We start from the raw sequence: 14,834 nt of genomic DNA on the forward strand, positions 1-14,834 counted from the left end.
CATTTCATGCAATAGATACTGTTGGCGTGCCCGATGCACGCAGCGTGATTGCGATCACTCCACAGAGAGGTAAACAAGGCAGATCCCCATTCTGACAGGGGTCAACATGGAGATCTGCTGTTCCTAGTGATCAGGAACAACGATCTCTGTGTTGTCCCAGTGAGCCCATCCCCCACACCCAGGGAACACAGTTAACCCCATTGATCGCCCCCTAGTATTAACCTCTTCCCTGCCAGTGTAATTTATACATTGATCAGTGCATTTCCTTAGCACTGAACACTGTATTGGTGTCACTGGTCCCCAAAAAGTGTCACTTGGGGCCAGATTTGTCTGTCGCAATGTAGCAGTCCCACTAAAAATCGCAGATCGCTGCCATTAACAGTAAAAACATTAAATAAAAATAAAAGTCCATAAATCTATCCCCTATTTTGTAGACGCTATAACTTTTGCGCAAACCAATCAATATACGCTTATTGCGATTTTTTTTTTTTTACCAAAACTATGTATAAGAATACATATTGGCCTTAATTGATGAATAAATGTGTTTTTTTTTTTTTATATATTTTTTTGGATATGTATTATATCAGAAAGTAAAAAATATGTTTTTTTTTCAAAATTGTCTTTTTTTTTTGTTCATAGCGCAAAAAATAAAAACCGCAGAGGTGATCAAATACCACCAAAAGAAAGCTCTATTCTTGGGAAAAAAAGGACATCAATTTTGTTTGGGTACAACGTCGCATGACTGCCCAAATGTCAGTTAAAGTAACGCAGTGCCGTATTACAAAACATGGCCAGGTCATTAAGGGGTTAATTCTTCTGGGGCTGAAGTGGTTTAATAACAAACATGTTATACTTACCTGTTCTGTGCCGTGGTTTTGCACAGAACAGCCCAGATCACCCTCTTCTCCGGTCCCTCTTTGCTGCTCTTGGCCCCTCTCTCCTGTGGAGTGCCCCCACAATAAGCAACTTGCTATGGGGGCACCCGAGCCAAGCTGCAGCTCTGTGTGTCCACTCAGACACGGAGCTGCTGTTTGTCCCTGCCCCCTCTCTCTCCTGATTGGCTAACTGACTTTAATTGACAGCCAATGGCGCTGCTATTGTGTCTTAGCCAATCAGGAGGGAGAGCCCCGGACTTGTGGACATCGCTGGATAGAGATGGGGCTCAGGTAAGTATTAGGGGGGCTGAGGGGGGCTGAGGGGGGCTGCTACACACAGAAGGCTTTTTATCTTAATGCATAGAATACATTAAGATAAAAAAACCTTCTAACTTTACAACTCCTTTAAGGATTTAGAGAAGATCTGTAAAGAAGAGTGGGCCAAAATCCCTCCTGAGATGTGTGCAAAACTTACCTCTGTGCTTGCCAACAAGGGTTTCTCCACCAAGTACTAAGTCATGTTTTGCTTGGGGATCAAATGCTTTTTTTACTCACTAAACTGCAACTCAATTTATAACATTTGTATCGTGTTTTTACCTGGATTTTTGGTTCTGTCTCATTTAAGATACACCTATGATAAAAATGATAGACCCTTCATTTCTTTGTAAGTGGGCAAACTTACAAAATCAGCAGGGGATCAAATCATTATTTTCTCCGCTGTATTTGGAAATATTTGTTCTCTTTTGGGACATTGGAATGATACCATTTTGGAACTAATAAAGAAGAGTTCTGCAACTTTCTTGTCTGTCCTAATATATACTGTGTATTTTATGTATATCAGAAAACAGATGCTTGCTGCCCCGGTAAGAACAGTATGTTTGTGGTAAATAACAAGCTGTAAGATGATCAGTATGAAGAGGGAAATATTTCATAGGACAAGCTGTGATGTAATGAACTCAAGCAGGAATTCTCAGTGCCAAGATATTTTGTTGCCTCATGTTAACTCGTACTGGGGCTCATGTGACAGCCATGTACTGGATGCTTCCTGCATCATATAAAATACCCAGTGTTTCCTTTACATAGTTTCTGAAGTAGATTTGTTCTTGGTCATACATGCACATTAAAGAGAATCATATGATCAAATGCTGATGCAGTTATGATTACCTGTTGTAAGCACATAAAGAGGTGTGTAAGATAGATCTGTAATTGATAAATTATTCAGCAATAGTTGTAGATTTATGAGAAATGCAATGGCAATAGATATTCAGTTGTTTACTGTTTGTTATTATATTATGTTATACACCCTGTTTATTGCACCATTATGTGCAACTTGGGTCCTTAGATCTAATAAGATCTAACTAATTTGTAAGTTTACACATGATATACTTACTTGGTATTGCACAGAGCAGCCTGGAACCTCCTTTCTAGGGTCCTCTGCCAGTGTTCTGCCTCCTTCTATTCTCTGTGTACCACCATAAAAAGCCACTTCCTATAGTGGCACACCTGCGGGCTTGCTCTTGAGCTGGGCAAGGTGCGTCCATGGACACACACACACAGTGCTGCTTTGCCACGCCCCCCACTCCCACCTCACAGGATTCGATTGACAGCAGCAGGTGTCTATGGCTCTGCCTGCTGCCTCTGTGTCGTGTGAGGAGAGAGAGAGACCAGCACCACTACAAACAGGCACAGTGCTGAATCAAGATTACAAGAACACCTCTAAAGATCCTGGTTTTGAAAAAAGTTCAGTGAAAGGAATTAGATATGACAGATGGCCGTGATCATTTGTACTGATGTGAATGTACAATGTATATGTAAAGCGCCGTGTAAATTGACGGTGCTATATAAGTACCTGAAATAAATAAAATAAATAAATTTGTTGTAAATAAATCATAATTGTTTGTGTAGCACTCTTTTTTTTGGAGGGGGAGTGATGACAAATGGCCCTCCCCAAACAGGATATTGGGCTAAACCTGTAGGTAAACCAGAACCTTTGCTAAGTGGAAGAGCCCAGATAGCAAGGATAGCTTGCCGCACATTTGTGGCGGTGTTGAATTGTAAGTCTGTTAACTTGCTGCACATTTTCACTGGCAAGTTGTACACTTGCAGAGCACTTGAAGCACTTGTACTAGTTGACACTTTTCCAATTTATAGCAAATTTGCGTGGCAAGTCTGTAACAAGAGCAAAGTTGCAATGGTGAGTTTACAGCAAGAGCTCTGCAGGTCTATAGCATGAAAATTCAGCCACAGTGACCCCTGTGGTGGGATGAATATTACACAAAATAATTGAACCAGAACTTGTAGCAGACTTGCAGAATGCTTGCAAAGAAAGTTGATCTGGAGTTATGCAATGCAGACTTGCTGCAATTGTGCAACAAATTTGTGAAGCCTGGCAAGTCTAGCAATAGCTAAGCAAGTCATTTTCAAATGTCCAGCTCAATTGTTTGCTATCTGGGATAGGACATGAGATAGGTACATAGAAAGGGAGGTAGGAGTAGGGGGCAGTGATACAAATAATGGGAAATGTTTTACCCTAATGCAGGGAAAGCATTAGGGTAATAAAGTTCTAACCTTTAAAACCACTTTAAAGCCCAACTGAAACAGGTAGATACATTGAATAGTGTGCAAAACACTGAATTTAAATTTTAAAATATGCACGTTCCCAGTGCTAAACCTTTCATCCAAATTCTAAATTGCTGCATTTGTAAATTTTAAAAGCCAACATAAACGAATAGTAGTGGTAAAAAAAAACTTGTGGATTTATTTAACCTTTTTTTTTGTGGTAAATTCTGCTTTAAGGGGGTGTGGCAGGGGGCATGTTCAATGCCTACGTACATTTGCTAGTAGGTGTCCCTCATTCCCATCTCAAAATGTTGGGAGGTATGTACATGTACAGTAAAATTGCATAGACTTATATAGGGCAAGGAGACATAAATCTGTGGGGTTCTACTGTGCACATTCAGGCAGCAAGAAGTAGAAAACATGCCATCCACAGGTAAACACTAGAGATGGTACCAGAACTGTTGGAGTATACAGTGGAAGAATGGGGGGGTTGATATGCACAGAAAATGCTGTTTGAATATTTCCTCTGAAATTAAAGTGTAACTCAACATTTGCTGAGAAAAGAAAAATCCCCTCTGAGTGATCTATGTTCATTGCAAAGATTTTAACAAATTGTGTTGGGGATTTCTACCCTTTTCTATTCTAACGATATAGCTGCTTGTTTCACCATGTTCTGCGCAGACTGTTTGTTAAATGGAAGGGTGTATGTTTACTATAACCACCTGAAGAGCATAAAAAAGTGAAATTCTGATTGCAGGGGATGTCTATAATTTTACTTGTATCTTAGTGCAGAAAATTACCAATCACATGAGTAGGAAATGCATTTCTGGGGGCATTATGCAAACCAGCTGTCTATGGAAAGGTTCTACAGCAGCCACATATGGAGAAGGGAAGGGCATTTTTAGCAACATTAAAAACAAATGGCTTGTGTAGCAATTTTTAAAAAATGTTTTTAACACAAGTGTGTTTTTTTTTTTAAATCAACCAAGCAATCAATCTCCCTGCACCCACCACTGCTAACACTAAACCCCCCCTGCACCCTGACTCTGAAACTTCCGGCTACCGAGCACCCCTACCAGTGAACCCCCCTGCACCCCTGCCTTTGAACTTTCCTGCCACCCAGCACCCCCAACCCTGAACCCCCTGCACCCCAGACTCTGAATCTTCCTGGCACACAGCACCCCTACCACTGAACCCCTCTACACCATTGACTTTAAACCTCCTTGCCTCCAGCCCACCTTACACTGTACCCCAACACTCCAAACACTACACCTTTTCTGCTAACCAGGCCTGAATCTAGCCTATCTGATCTGGGGGTGCAGTAAAAATTAAGTCAGGGGGCATAGTATCAACACTGTGTGTGAGTCACTAATCGTCTTTCACACAGTGTCATGACATGGGAAACACTAGTTTGTATTAGGCTGTGTTTAGATTAGGGTGATTAAACAGAACCAGGTGCCCCTTTATATCAGATTTTCCTATCAGAGTCCCCCTTTACATCAGGAGTCCTCATCAGAGTCCCTCTTTATATCATGAGTTCTCATCAGAGTCCCCTTAACATCAAGTCCTCGTTAGCATGCCCCCTTACATCAGGATCACCATCAGAGTGTCCCCCTTACACCAGATGCCCCCATCACAGTGCCCCTTTACATCAGGGTCCCCATCAGAGTGCCCTCTTACATCAAATTTCCCCCTTGTACATCAGAGTCCCCTTGTATATGATCAGTTATCCCTTTCAGACTGCCCCCTTACAACAGGTGTCCCCATCTGATTGCTCCCTTACATGAATTGTCCTCATCAGGGTGTTTCCTTACATCAACTATCTGCATCAGACTGGTTCATGGATCAGTGGATGCACTCTCAAGACCTAGGGGCGCACAGCCAACCCCAGCACCCCCCTAGATCTGACCCTGCTGCCAACCAGCACCTCCTGCCTCCCAGCAACTCTGCCAATGCATACTCCAACACTGCTCCACCTGTCCCCGCTGCCCCTTATTACCTTTGCAGGAACATGCAAAGAGGAGGAGACACTGAGCCTGAATTTTTGAGTTTGTGGGCCCTCTATTCACTTTTTCTTCCCTCTGGTGATATCACTTCCTCCACAGTGCAGCCTTTTGAGGCCAGTCTATCCCCTGTCCTTTGTCCTCTGGGGGCATGTTGCACATTGTGTGTTTTTCCAGGAAAGGGGGAGATGGTGCACACTTCCAGGCTGAAAAAAAAAAAAAGGTAAGTCAAACTGTAGTATGTTATTATAAACCTGCCCACCTCCTCCATTACCTCTGAACACTTCCAAAGTGGCATTTTCTAGTAGGTCAACATTCAAACTTATTTTTTTCTTTTACTTCCAGGATAAACATTTTCTTTCAAATACAATGCCACTATTTATCACCCATCACTCCTAAACTATTGAAACCTCTATATTATTATAATTATTATCTTTATATCAGGCTGAAGCTAAAACACCCTTTTAATTTCTGTATTCTTCTTTCAAAATAAGTATAGGGATGATATTTCACCTTAACAGACTGTTGTGAAGCAAACTAAAGGGTAGGGAAAAATACTCTAATAGTAGAATTGGCATCTTAAAAACCAAAGTAGTATGTAAAAAGCAAGAAAAAAATTACCATTAGCGACGAAACCAAGGAAATCTGAAATATTAGGTGTCTAGCAACAAAATGTAACCGTAATTTCAAAAATTGTGTAAGACCTAAAAGCTATCTACTTTAAGCAGTGCAGATTATAGGTTTGTATGGTGGATTTCTCTGGGGAATATACCCCTTCTACTAGTGGTTGAGTTGGATTACTCTGAGGAGTACAGTGCTTGTTCTTTGCCAGGGTTACCTGTAGGATGGATTAGCATATACAGCTTTGAACTGGCCTGCTGGCAACAGGCAGCCAAGATGAGATACCAAGTTATTAGGCAGGAAGGTAGTCTATAAAAAGGCAAAAGGTGTAGCAAGTAGAATTCAGTCAGTCATATTACAAACTGAATGTCAAAGCAGGCGGCAAACAGGTGAACAATGAGAGGATGGAGTGAGGTTGAACCCAGAGTAATAGTTTTTCTGAGCTTTAAGATATGAAAAAATATGAAACCTCTTCCAGTCTATTTTGTTTTCCCATGGTTAATGCCTAGAACACACAAAGAGAAAACTGGATTATTAAATGCATTCTGAGTGATCGTCCGATAATCAATTCAATAGTACACAACCAATCACGACAATTCATGTGAAAAAATTTGAGGGGACAAGCATGAAAAATGTTCTTGTAAGATAACAGAACAAATGAGTTTTGTGTAATTAGTATAGTACTTGTACGAAAAAAATTGAGTGACCAAGACCGCACATGCTCGGAAACTAAAGAATACAATACAATACATCGGTTCCGATATGGGTGTGTTATAGTTAAATGCTATCATTTGACCTGTACCAATATGTGATATATATATATAAGTATCATATTGATTTTAGATTTTTTTTTTTGTTTGTAGATTTGTTATTAATATTACCAATAGGTCCTGAAAAAGTGGGGTACCCGCGAAACGGGTTGACCCATCCTAAGCATTAGTGCACCTATTGTAATGTACTTTTATGCAGCTGTGTCTGCATTGTTTTTTAATTATGTGAAATAAAATTAAGACTTTTTAGAGAAAAATTATCTTTCTATTGTTGGTTAACTTATTCTAAATAGAGTGTACGTTGAAGTGTATTTAAAGTCCCAAACATGTTCTCTACTTCTCCCCTACTACATCGGTTCAGAAGTTGTATTCTGTCGTACGATAATTTTCGTAACTTTAGTAACCTCTTTATTTTCTATATGAGACTAACAGGCCTTTCTGAACTGCCTACAATGCCTTGAAAAAGTTTTCATACCTTTGAAATTTTCCACATTTTGTCATGTTACAACCAGAACCGTAAATGTATTTTATTGGAATTTTATGTGATAGACCAACACAAAGTAGCATGGTTTTTTTTTTAAATGGTTTTCAAAATGTATTAAAAAAAAAAAATATGTGAAAAGTGTGGCGTGCATTTGTATTCAGCTCCTTTACTCTGATACCCTTAACAAAAACCTAGTTGAGCCAATTGCCTTCAGAAGTCACCTAATTATTAAATAGAGTCCACCTGTGTGTACTTTAATCTCAGTATAAATACAGCTGTTCTGTGATGCCCTCAGAAGTTTGTTGGAGAACCTTAGTGAACAAACAGCATTATGAAGGCCAAGGAACACACCAGACAGGTCAGGGGTTGCCCCACCCTATTGAATTGTAAGCTCCTATGAGCAGGGCCCTTTTAACCCTCTTGTATTTTATTGTATTGTAACTGTACTGTCTCCCTTTTATATTGTAAAATGCTGCGAAAACTGCTGGCACTATATAAATCCTGTATAATAATAATAGTAAACCAACCAAATTATCTCAGAATTCTGTCTTATTTTAAAACGCTGTTCTTACTTAGAAAAGAGTGTTAATATCTTAGAGCTCTGACACTGATCTTTGTAATGCTCTTCTATAGTTAATTAGGCACCATCTTGGTTTTACATGTCAATAGGGTTTAGTACACACACATGCCCCATGGCACAATTCGGTTCACATTCTTTGTTCAAGCTAAGCCCTCCCTACTACTTTGGGTATGCTGCCTTGGTGTTGTTCAGTCATTTAGTCATTTCTGACTCTTGGGGACCTCATTGGCCATAGCGCTCCAGGCTTTTCTGTCCTCCACTGCCTCCCGGAGCTTGCTTAACTTCATGTTCATTGTTTCAATGATGCTATCGATCCATCCTGTTTTCCCTCATCCTCTTCTTTTTCCTTCCACTTTTCCCAGCATCAGGGTCTTTTCCAATGAGTCCTCTCTTTGCATTAGGTGGCCAGAATATTCGAGTATCAGCTTCAGGATCTGTCCTTCCAGTGAATATTCAGGGTTGATTTCCTTCAGGATTGACTGGTTTGATCCTCTTGCCATCCAAGGGATTTTCAAGAGTCTTCTCCAACACCATAGTTCAAAAGCATCAATTCTTCGGTGTTCAGCTGTGCTTATGGTCCAACTTTCACAGCCATGGGTTACTACTGGGAATACTATAGCTTTGACTATATGGCACTTTGTTGGTAGGGTGATGTCTCTGCTTTTTATAATGTTGTCTAGGTTTTCAATTGCAAGCGTCTCTTAATATCATGGCTACAGTTACCGTCTGCCGTCATCTTGGAACCTAGGAAGATAAAATCTGTCACTGTTTCCATTTCTTCACCTTCTATTTGCCAAGGAGTGATGGTACTGGTTGCCATGATCTTAGTTTTCTTAATGTTTAATTTCAGGCCAGCTTTTGACTTCTCCTCTTTCACCTTTATTAAGAGACTCTTTAGTTCTTCACTTGCTAGTGCCATGTAAAAGTACATTAGAAGTAGAATGTTTTTTCCCTTATATTTATAAAATGATACATTATTAAAATATCAAGTTAGTGTTTCAAATAATGTATTGAAAGTAAGTATCCGGAAAGTTTGGTGTTTGTTTTGTAAATACAGATCTATTATCATGGTTGTCTACATATTGTTGTAATGACTGTATCTGCTTCTCTCTTCTAACAATAACCTATTACTGTGAGATTAGCCTCCAGCTGACAAATGGTATTGTCAGGGAACAGGATATGCCCTTAGAGCTGGCTAAAACCTGAGAAATAGTAATGCTCATCCCAGACATTTTATAAGTGGAAGTAATGCTGCTAAAGGCTCCGGCTTGCAGCCAGGAATGTTTTTTGAAGAGAGCCTACAGGACAAGTGTGAATGTGGGACTACAGATGGGAATATGCTTTCATTAAGCCACTTCCTGCATACACTGAAGTAGACCACCAAGTGAGCTGATTCTAATTTTATATTTGTAAGGTTCAGCCTTGAGTTAACTGATCCATCCTAAGGCAAACCCAAGCTTTGTCCGTGTAGAGGAAAACAACAATTTTGCTTTAAAACTCACCACAGTACCCAATCCCACCCTAAAAGCACAGGTTTATTTAAATTATATTGAATTACACACTTAAAAAATTATGTACAATCATGTGGACCCTCAAACTACCCAGGTATTAATAAATATGTTGATTTGTCAAATCAAAACGGAAAGGAATCTCATTCCATATACTTTAATGCTCAGCTTTTCCTATTAGGATGAATTTTAGAACTTAAAGCGGAGTTCCACCCTTTTTTATGAACTTTCTCCCTATTGTATCCCCATAGCTCATCCTGTTCCATAAGCAATTTATCTATTTTTTATTCTACTTCGATGTACCTTTTTCAGTAGTATTTCTCTTTTACTTCCACCTGTCCCCGCCTAGGCGAATACGTCACTAGGCGATTCGCATAGCGGTGTCATGTATCCCAGGAGTCCTTGTGAATTGCCTACTGCCGAAATCTTGCGTTATTTTCAGAGAGGAAATGACACGAATGGGAGATCCGACTTCTATTACCTTCCTCTCCTCTCCTCTGATTGACAGGTTGCTATAGCAATGGGACGGGAACTTCCACCGACATTGCTAGGGCAGCCTGTCAGGAACAAGGACTGCCACGCAGAGGCATTACTGTGCATGTGCGAGTTCGGGAGGAAATCCTGGAAATTAAAACAGGAGGGCTTCAGATGCCCACAGCCAAACAGGAACCTGCCTGCTTCCGAGATCTGTAAGTAATAAACTATTTTAAAAAACAGTAAAAGTGCAACACGTATGACATGTTGTAAATGTTCATAGACATGTTTGGAGAAATACGGAGCAGTTTTTAAATAAAAAAAGTGCTTGGGGATTGTAACTCAGCTTTAAAGAGAATCAGTTTCTGCTAATAAGTGAAGTAGTGCTGGGCCAATTAGAGATCAGCCGAACCCCACTGAAGTCTATGGGACCCAAACTGGAAAAATCAAAAGTGCCCAATCCCATTTTGAAGTCTTGTATGCAATTAATTGGGTATACAATGGTTATTGGGGTCCGGGTACTGCCCTGGGGGACATGTATCAATGAAAAAAAAAAGTTTGTAATAAAGATAATTTTTAAATGAGCAGTGATTTACTGATGCTTAAAAGGCGAAACCATCAAATAAGAAATAACAATAAAAATGAAAATTCCTTTAAATACAGTGCCTGGGGGTCCCCTTAGTCTGTAATGTGGCACATCGGTACCGTATATAGAGCCTGCTGCAGTAATAATGACATTTATAAAGCCAGAACAATTACATTTTCCATTCAAGCTTTCTTTATTTTATAAAGAACTGCTTTGGGGGTGGTTGAATAACTAATAATAGTACTATTGAATAAATAATATATGAAATTGAATTGGGGTTTTAAATGTTTCTCCCAACAATGGATATACTGTTTCTCCTTAGAATATTCTATATACCTTCTAAAATTATTTATATCTTTTAGGATATTGTAGTTAGTTTTTTTGATTAATTAGATGATCACCTTATGATTGCTGATGTCACTTGTAAACAACAGACTGTCGGCTTGTAATTTTTATTATTTTTAAATATGTTTTACTTTTTATTTTCTATTTTTTAATTGTCATCTGTTATACAACTACTAGATGGAGTGGTCTGATGTTGAACACTTAATTGTGTCATCCAAGGGGTCGGTTGTGTTTAATACATTTACATAGGGCTTTTAGACCCTATTTGCATAATTAATTACCGCAGACTGTGCAACACTTCTTAATCTAACGGTGCGTGATGCCTTACGTTCAGCCTGCCCCTAAGGACATCATTGATGACAAAACGTATGGGGTTGGCCTGCACAGACGACATCACGTATGCTAAGCCGATACTTGCAGCTTTCCTCCTGTAGTCTGCTGGGATATATCACTTCTGCTTTTATACAGAATGTCGAAGGTACTTCTTATATTTTTTAAATAAAGAGATTGGAACGTAAACAGGCTTCACTATGCTTAGGTTTTTTCTTTATATTTGACCTGATTGGAGCTGTTATCGAGTGGCCGCTACCTATCTTGATGCCAGGTTACCACACCCTTCTATGATCATTATAATTTATGGTCCATGCTATTCGGTAAGAGGCGTACGATAATTGTTGGTGTATGGTGGCGGAGCTTGTCTATCAACTTTATCTACATTTTTTTGCACTTTATGGACACTTTTAGTGGTTTAATATAAAATAGGACTTTCGTTTTCATTGATATATAAGTTTGCACAATTTTGATCTTTATTATTATCATGTATGCGTTGTGTTTAACCACTTACAGACCGTAAGATTTGCCTGCTTAATGACCAGGCCATTTTTTGCGATACAGCACTGCACTTTAAATGACAATTGCGCTGTTGTGCAATGTTGTACCCAAACAAAATTGACGTCCTTTTTTTCCCACAAATAGAGATTTCTTTTAGTGGTATTTGATCACCTCTGCTGTTTTTATCTTTTGTGCTATGAACAAAAAAAGAGCGACAATTTTGTAAAAAAAGCAATATTTTTTACTTTTTGCTATAATAAATGTCCCCAAAAATGTTTTTAAACAAATTTCTTCATCAGTTTGGGCCAATATATATTCTTCTACATATTTTTGGTAAAAAAAATCACAATAAGTGTATATTGATTGGTTTGCGCAAAAGTTATTGCGTCTACAAACTATGGGAAAGATTTATGGCATTTTTATGGCATTTTATTAATTTTTTACTAGTAATGGCAGTGATCTGCGATTTTTAGCGGCGGACAGATCTGACACTTTTGACACATTTTTGTGACCATTGACATTTATACAGCGATCAGAGCTTTAAAAATGACCTGATTACTGTGTAAATGTCACTGGCAGGGAAGGGGTTACCACTAGGGGGCGCTCAAGGGGTTAACTGTGTTCCCTAGTGAGTGTTTCCTACTGTATGGGGATGGGACTGACTGAGGGAGGGGTTAACTGTGTTCCCAACTGTGTTCCCTAGTGAGTGTTTCCTACTGTATGGGGATGGGACTGAATGAGGGAGGAGACATATCGCTGTTCCTAGAAGGATTTGTGTTTTTACACACACAAATCTCCATTCTAGCTCTCATTCCCGCAATCGCGGGTTGTAGGCGCCGATCGTGCCCACCACCCATGCGCATCGGGTCCCCCGCAGCGCCGTGGGTGCTCCTCCAGTGGCTCTTGAAGGGGACGGCGTACACATATGGCATTTTGCGGGAACGTGCCACTTTGTCAACGTATGTTGGTGTGAACCGGTCGGCAAGTTAATCATATGTATCTACATTACAGTTAACTTATTGGTTGCATAATTTGCACTTTACACAAGATTATTTGTGTGTGATTATATGAATGGTCTAATATTTGATTATTTACATATTGTAATTTTTTTTCTCGCATACTGCATTAAACGTAAATTAACACACTGGTATATACTGTGTTAAACATGCAGTAATGCACAATAGCACAATATAGGACACTAACTCACTAGCAGCACTGGAGCCCTGTTCTATCATTCCCCACACCAATATTACACTGCAAATAGCCGCTATGGGGAGAATATTTTTATAGTGTGGGGCGGGACTAAGAGCAATGAGCCATGATTGGATAGAGCCATCATTACTTTCTCTAATCATGGCTCTGACAGTGCTCTTTGCCCTGATTGGGCAAAGTTTTCATTGCTTCAGCCAATCAGGGCTTCCAATGCACTGTGTGGCAGCGCAGTGCATTGTGGTCATTCGGCGGGCTGAACAAACGGTCGAACACCCCAATAATTTGGGTGTTTGTCAAACAGGCGAACAGCCAATGTTCGATCCAAACTCATGCTTGGGCCAAACCACTCGCTCAACTCTAGGGCCACATATGTTCCTCTATACCTGCAAGTACATGATACGTTCATTGGAAGGATCATCATAGGAGTAAGAGGAAGGACAAGTGAGGATGTGCTGCTGGGGATGGGGGGGGGGGGGGGGGATTTAAAGTGTAATTATATCTTCATCAAGATTTTCCCAAAATCCACATATTCAAGCCCATATCCTGTGAATAGTACATACTGGCTCTCCTCTTATTTTCAATGTATTTATTGCAGGTAATTATACAGCACTGTCAATGTATGCAGCACTTTAACTATATATTATACATTCACATCAGTCCCTGCCCTCAAGGAGCCTTAAAGCGGAGTTCCACCCAAAAATGGAATTTCCGCTTTAAGTGATGGTGACCCCCTGATACGCCATATTTGGCATGTCCCGACAAATGCTCAGACATTGGTAGCTCATTTCGCATGACATGTGAAAATCAATGTTTCCCTATGGGAGCCATCTTAACTGGTCCGACACAAGTCGGTCCGACTTTGAAAATGTTCCCTGAATTACTTTGGTCCGGCTTTGATCCTACTTCAGCCCATTGAATATCACTGAAGTCGGATCAAATGTTGGATCGCCATCTTGACTGATCCGACTTTGGCATGCGACTTGTGCTCTGAAGATCTTGAAGGGGAACTCCACGCCAAATAAAAAAAAAAAACGGCATGGGTTCCCCTTCCAAGAGTATACCATGCCCTGCGGCCTGGTGTGGATTTTAAGGGGAACCCCCACGCCGAAAAAACAGCGTTGGGGCCCCCCGAAATCCATACCAGACCCTTATCCGAGCACACAGCCCGGCAGGTCAGGAAAGGGGGTGGGGACGAGCGAGCGCCCCCCCCAAACCGTACCTGGCTGCATGCCCTCAACATGGGGGGTGGGTGCTTTGGGGCAGGGGGAGCCCTGCGCCCCCCCACCCCAAAGCACCTTGTCCCCATGTTGATGAGGACAAGGGCCTCTTCTCCACAACCCTGGCTGTTGGTTGTCAGGGTCTGCGGGTTGGAAGCTTATCGGAATTTGAAAGCCCCCTTTAACAAGGGGGCCCCATATTCTGGCCTCCCACCCTATGTGAATGAGAATGGGGTACATTGCCCCAAAGCACCCACCCCCATGCTGAGGGCATGCAGCCTGGTATGGTTCAGGAGGGGGGTTGCTCGCTTGTTCCCACACCCTTTCCTGACCTACCGGGCTGTGTGCTCAGATAAGGATCTGGTATGGATTTTGGGGGGACCCCAACACAGTTTTTTTTTTTTACATTGTGTGTGGAGTTCCCCCTAAAGATTCATACCAGACACAGTGCCTGGTATTGTCGGGAATCAAAGTTGGATCCCTGTTCATTGGAGTCGTACGCATGTCGTACTTCAAGTTGCAGGGCAAAGTTGGATCCAAAGTGGTACGACTGTCGTGTCGTACCAGTGTGAACTCGGCCTGAAGGTTAAAACTGCATGTATGTAAATTAGGTTAATATAGGTGTTCTGAATAGACCATGTAGTCAAATCTACATGATTGTGTGGGCTTCTAAAATCAGTGTTTGGGAAAACCACTATGCTAATTCAGTATTATACTATTATGTAATTTTGTCTCTGTCTTATGCTTTTATGACTTTTAGTATGAACTG

This window comes from Aquarana catesbeiana, linkage group LG03, assembly GCF_042186555.1.
Source record: "Aquarana catesbeiana isolate 2022-GZ linkage group LG03, ASM4218655v1, whole genome shotgun sequence".
Classification (NCBI taxonomy): Eukaryota; Metazoa; Chordata; class Amphibia; order Anura; family Ranidae; genus Aquarana; species Aquarana catesbeiana.